Raw genomic sequence first — 6,537 nt, forward strand, 5'->3', positions numbered from 1 at the left:
GTAGTATATTTTTTAAAATCCACATCTTAACATCATGTTTATGAGAGGCTGTCACATCCTCCAAATATTTCTACCTAAAGTAAAGGGATTCCTCTGCTGTGTATCACCAGAAATGTGACGTACAGTCTAAACTGGCTGGTCTGGTTCTGGTGCTTTATCTTTTTTATATCGTCTGGGGGAAAACCGAGGTTTACCGTCCATAGGACAGTGACAATGGAGATTCTTTAACAATACACCATCCCATCCACCCAGACACAGCTTCCTGCCTGAACCAGACAGAGAATAGCCCATGTCCCTACCAAACATGACCATCCAAAAATGTGGTTAAAGACTTACTGTCCTCCCGCTTTGTTCTTTTTGCTTAGAATTGACATGGCTATGCGGGCTCTCTTTTGGTTCCATATGAAGTTTAAGGTGGTTTTTTCCGGTTCTGTGAAGAAGGTCATTGATAGCTTGATGGGGATAGCGTTGAATCTGTAAATTACTTTGGGCAGTATGGCCATTTTCATGATATTGATTCTTCCTAACCATGAACATGGAATGATTCTCCATCTGTTTGTGTCCTCTCTTATTTCATTGAGCAGTGGTTTGTAGTTCTCCTTGAAGAGGTCCTTTACGTTCCTTGTTAGTTGTATTCCTAGGTATTTTATTCTCTTTGTAGCAATTGTGAATGGCAGTTCATTCTTGATTTGGCTCTCTTTAAGTCTGTTATTGGTGTATAGGAATGCTTGTGATTTTTGCACATTGATTTTGTATCCTGACACTTTGCTGAAGTTGCTTATCAGTTTCAGGAGATTTTGGGCTGAGATGACAGGGCCTTCTAGATATACAATCACGTCATCTGCAAATAGAGACAATTTGACTTCCTCCTTTCCTATTTGAATATGCTTTATTACTTTTTCTTGCCTGATTGCTCTGCTAGAACTTCCAGTACTATATTGAATAGGAGTGGTGAGAGAGGGCATCCTTGTCTCGTGCCAGATTTCAAAGGGAATGCTTCCAGTTTTTGTCCATTTAGTATGATATTGGCTGTTGATTTGTCATAAATAGCTTTTATTATTTTGAGATACATTCCATCAATACCTACTTTATTGAGGGTTTTTAGCATAAAAGGCTGTTGAATTTTGTCAAAGGCCTCCTCTGCATCAATTGAGATGATCATGTGGTTTTTGTCTTTGGTTATGTTTATGTGGTGAATTACATTTATAGACTTGAGTATGTTGAACCAGCCTTGCATCCCCAGGATGAATCCTACTTGATCATGGTGGATAAGCTTTTTGATGTGCTGTTGCAATTGGCTTGCCAGTATTTTATTGAAAATTTTTGCATCTATGTTCATCATGGATATTGGCCTGTTGTTTTCTTTTCTCGTTGAATCTCTACCAGGTTCTGGTATCAGGATGATGTTGGTCTCATAAAATGATTTGGGAAGGATTCCCTCTTTTTGGATTATTGGGAATAGTTTCAAAAGGAATGGTACCAGTTCCTCTTTGTATGTCTGATAGAATTCAGCTGTGAATCCATCTGGACCTGGGCTTTTTTTGCGTGATAGGCTCTTAGTTGCTGCCTTAACTTCAGACCTTGTTATTGGTCTATTCAGGAATTCGACATCTTCCTGGTTTAGGCTTGGGAGGAGGCAACTGTCCAGGAATTTATCCATTTCTTCCAGGTTTTCTAGTTTATGTGCATAGAGTTGTTTGTAATAATCTCTGATGATGGTTTGAATTTCTGTGGAATCTGTGGTGATATCTCCTTTAACATTTTTTATTGCATCTATTTGGTTATTCTCTCTTTTCTTTTTTATTAATCTGGTTAGTGGTCTGTCTATTTTGTTGATCTTTTCAAAAAACCACCTCCTGGATTTATTGATTTTTTGAAGGGTTTTTCATGTCTCTATCTCCTTCAGTTCTGCTCTGATCTTAGTTACTTCTTGTCTTCTGCTAGCTTTTGAGTTTTTTTGATCTTGCTCCTCTAGATCTTTCAATTTTGATGATAGGGTGTCAGTTTTAGATCTCTTCTTGCTTCTCATGTGGGCGCTAATTGCTACATATTTTCCTCTAGAGACTGCTTTAAATGTGTCCCAGAGATTCTGGTATGTGGTGTCTTCGTTCTCATTGGTTTCAAAGAACATCTTTACTTCTGCCTTCATTACATTGTTTATCCAGTCAACATTCAAGAGAAAGTTGTTCAGTTTCCATGAAGCTGTGAGGTTCTGGGTTGGTTTCTGAATTCTGAGTTCTAACTTGATTGCACTGTGGTCTGAGAGACTGTTTGTTATGGTTTCCATTCTTTTGCATTTGCTGAGGAGTGATTTACTTCCAATTATGTGGTCAATTTTAGAGTAGGTGTGATGTGGTGCTGAGAAGAATGTATATTCTGTGGATTTGGGGTGGAGAGTTCTGTAAATGTCCATTAGGTTTGCTTGGTCCAGGTCTGAACTCAAGTCCTGGATATCCTTGTTAATTTTCTGTCTCATTGATCTGCCTAACATTGACAATGGTGTGTTAAAGTCTCCCACTATTATTGTGTGGGAGTCTAAGTCTCTTTGTAAGTCATTAAAAACTTGCCTTATGTATAAAAATATGGAATGCTTCATGAATTTGCATGTCATCCTTGTGCAGGGGCCATGCTAATCTTCTGTGTATCATTCCAATTTTAGTATATGTGGTGCCAAAGCGAGCACTAATTGTCCATTTGTTATTGACTTATAACATGTCTCTACATATTCCGAGTACTAGTCTGAATCAAATACATAATTTGAAATAGTTTCTCCCAGTGACTTTCCATTTTTTATGATATTATGTGAGGAATGAAAGCTTTTAACTTTGAGAAAGTACAATTCATTATTTTTCCTTTTCCTGATTGTGCTTTTGGTATAATACATAAAAGTCATTATGTAATCTGGAATTTCCTTCAGTCTTTTCCTGAAAATTGTATAGTTTTATCTTATACATTTAGGTGTATGATCAAGTTTGGGTATGATTTTGTGATTTTAGGAATCCAAGACCTTTTTCTTTTAGATTTCTGTGAATATCTAATTTTTCCAGGACCATTTGTTGAAAAAACTGCTCTGTCCTCATGGAAATTGCTAGAAACCTTTATCGAAATCTGTTTACCGGCCAGGCCTGGTGGCTCATGCCTGTAATTCTAGCACTTTGGGAGGCTGAGGCAGGTGGATCACGTGGTCAGGAGATGGAGACCATACAGACCAACATGATGAAACCCTGTCTCTAATTAAAAATGCAAAAATTAGCGTGGCACAGTGGTAGGTGCCTCTAATCTCAGCTACTTGGGAGGCTGAGGCAGGATAAATGCTTGAACCAGGGAGTTGGAGGTCGTAGTGAGCTGAGATCACACCACTGCACTCCAGCCTGGTGACAGAGTGAGACTCTGTCTCTAAATAAAAAAAGAAAAAATATATTTACTGTAAATACAAGAGCATATTGCCAAACTTTAATCAAGTTCACTGAGTTATATGAATATATATTTATACTACCAGAAAATTTTCTTGAATTTGTAACTTTGTAGTCATAATTGTTATTGAAAAGTGTGAAACATCAAATTTTAGTTTTTTAATAGTTTTTGATATTCAGTTTTCTTTGCATTTTTATATAAAATTTAAGGTGACATGTTTAATTTTTATAAAAGTACACTTCAGAATTTGAAAGAATTGCATTAAATTTCTAGGTCAATTTGAGAAGTAATGGGAAATTACCAATATTATATTTTTGAACATTGAATGTTGTTTTAATTTCAGTTTTTTGGCTCTTTTTATTAACATTTATTACTTTATTTCCAGTGTAAAAATCTTGCATCTTTTTGTTAACTTTATTCCTAAGTATTACCTTCTGATGATATATGAGTGGAATTTTTAAAGTTTTAGATTACATATAGCTGGTATGTAAAAGTGCAATTTAATTTTGTATCTTAATCTTGTATCTTTTGACCTAACCTAACTCATTTATTTGTTCTACTGGATTTTAGTTAATTTCTTACAGATTTGTATATAGAAGCTTATGAAATTTGCAATAAAAAGGAGTTTATCATTTTTCCAATTAGAAAATTTTTATTTATTTATTTTTTACATAATTTATCTGGGTAATACTATCAGCTTGAGTTGAATAAAGAAGTCAAAGTGAACATTCTTGTCTCATTTGCAGAGTTATACATAAACATCCAGTTTTTCAATATTAAGTATAACATTAGCTGTAGATTTGTCTAAAAGTGCTCTTTAGCAGTTCTGGAATTTTCTTACTTGTTAAGGGTTTTATAATGCAAGAGTGTTGTATTCATTACAAGCTTTCCCATGTCTATGAAAAGATTGTTTTGTGTTCTTTATTCTATTAATAATATGTATTACATTGGTTTTGTTTGAATGTTAAGTAAACATGGCATTTATGAAATAGTTACTCTGGTTGTAGTTATCACAATAATAATTATTACTATTGTTATATATTGCTGGATTTAATTTACTAGTACTTTTTGAGTATCCATCAGGGATAATTGTTGAGATAATTGTTTACATATGATGGCTTATTCTGATTTTGGTATAATAACACAGGCCTCCATCTCCCCGCTTGGGCTATTTCAAACTGATCATTGCAAAGGATAAGTTAAAAAGAAGTTCCTGGCCAGACAAGGTGGCTTATGCCAGTAATCTCAGCACTTTCACAGGCTGATGCAAATGGATCACCTGAGGTCAAGAGTTCGAGACCAGCCTGACCAACATAGAGAAACTCCATCTCTACTAAAAATACAAAATTAACCTGGTAGGGTGGTGCATTCCTGTAATCCCAGCTACTCAGAAGGCTGAGGCAGGAGAATTGCATGAACTCGGAAGGTGGAGGTTGCGGAGAGCTGAGATCGCTCTATTGCACTCCAGCTTGGGAAACAAGAGTAAAACTCAGTCTCAAATAATAATAATAATAATAATAATAATAATAATAATAATAATAATATTGTGTTATAGGTCTACTCATATATCATATTTTTCTTGAGTTTCCTTTGTTAATTTGTGCCTGTCAAGGTATTTATTTTTAATTTCTAATATTCTATGTTTCTAGATTTCCTAAGCAGTTGGCATGAAAGATTCAGAAAGATTAATGTACAAAACTACGGCTTTGGGAAAATCAGTAAATTATCCAAAGCTTCACATGTTTTAGAATTGAGAAAATGACTATAACTGCTATACTTATCAGTTGCATTTACTGCCTGAATCAGAAAAGGTACTTCTCTAAAAGAAAACAGTGAAGCATGCCACTTGAGATGAAATTTTATTAATATGGCACATTCACCTATCTCTTTTTTTTTTTTTTACTTTTTTTTTTTTTTTTTAAGATGGGCTTTCACAATGTTGGTCAGGCTGGTCTTGAACTCCCGACCTCAGGTTATATGCCCGCCTTGGCCTCCAAAGTGCTCAGATTACAGGCATGAGCCACTGTGCCTGGCCAGCCAATCTCATATTTTTAATAAATATTTAGATAGAACAGAAAATAAATTTGAATAAGAACAAATGAAAAATTTAAAAAATGATATGAACAAGTAGAAATTTAATGAATCAGAGAAGTTGGTACTTGGTACCGTCTACAAAGTATTAGGGATTATTCTAAGTAATTTACACACATAAAGTATACCTAAGAGTTCAATATGTATAAAACAGAAATACATAAAAAAGATAGATTGATACATTTACTATAACATCAGGTAACACTAAGGCCATAACTCACTTGTTTTGGTATACAGTAATTAAATGAACATGCAAATGTTACATAACATTATTAGAAAGTTTGACTAATTAGGCACAGAGACAGATGGATAGCATTCTTCATTAAGAAACAGAAGATACACATTATATTCCAATACCAGAGGGGAATTAATAAATGCTGAGATTTTAATTCTAACAATTGCATTGATTTTATAAGTAGAAATCCAACAGGTTATATTTTCTGGGCAACTGAAATGACACTAGAAATTATGAATTGTAAGCAATGAGTAATATCTAGCCACACACAAATTATATTTGTCTTTTTTAATATATATTAGTGTCTTTTAACTAATTTATAAAATAAATAGAAAATGCAAGCAAATTATTATTATTATTATTTGAGACAGAGTCTCAATCTATGGCCAGGCTGGAGTATAGTGGTGTGATCTCGGCCACTGCAACCTTTGCCTCCTGGGTTCAAGCGATTCTCCTGCTTCAGCCTCCTGAGTAGCTAGGACTACAGGCACAAACCACCACACTCAGCTAATTTTTGTACTTTTAGTAGCGACATGGTTTCACCATGTTGGCCAGGCTTGTCTGGATCTCTTGACCTCATGATCTGCCCACCTCAGCCTCCCAAAGTGATGAGATTACAGGTGTAAGCCACAGTGCCCAGCCACAAATTATTTGTATAAGGTCATGTTTTGAAGTCAACATGGCAGATTAAAAAAAAGTCCAGAAAATGCTACAAAGAAGCATGGTTACTGGAGTTAAAAGACCTAAATTCAGGTTAATATTTCTATCCATGTTAACTTAATGTTTTATTTTATTTT

At 34.8% G+C, this 6,537-nt stretch overlaps 1 non-coding gene across 1 annotated transcript; it reads right to left on the reverse strand.

Annotated features, from left to right (window-relative positions):
• Positions 1-2,576: 2,576 nt before the first annotated feature.
• LOC135269183 (U6 spliceosomal RNA) lies at positions 2,577-2,683 on the reverse strand. Its single transcript, XR_010337477.1, has one exon. It is a non-coding gene; the product is annotated as a U6 spliceosomal RNA (small nuclear RNA).
• Positions 2,684-6,537: the final 3,854 nt, after the last annotated feature.

The sequence above is a fragment of the Aotus nancymaae genome, unplaced genomic scaffold, assembly GCF_030222135.1.
Source record: "Aotus nancymaae isolate 86718 unplaced genomic scaffold, 86718_ANA_hifiasm-v0.15.2.pri h1tg000049l, whole genome shotgun sequence".
In the NCBI taxonomy this organism is placed as follows: Eukaryota; Metazoa; Chordata; class Mammalia; order Primates; family Aotidae; genus Aotus; species Aotus nancymaae.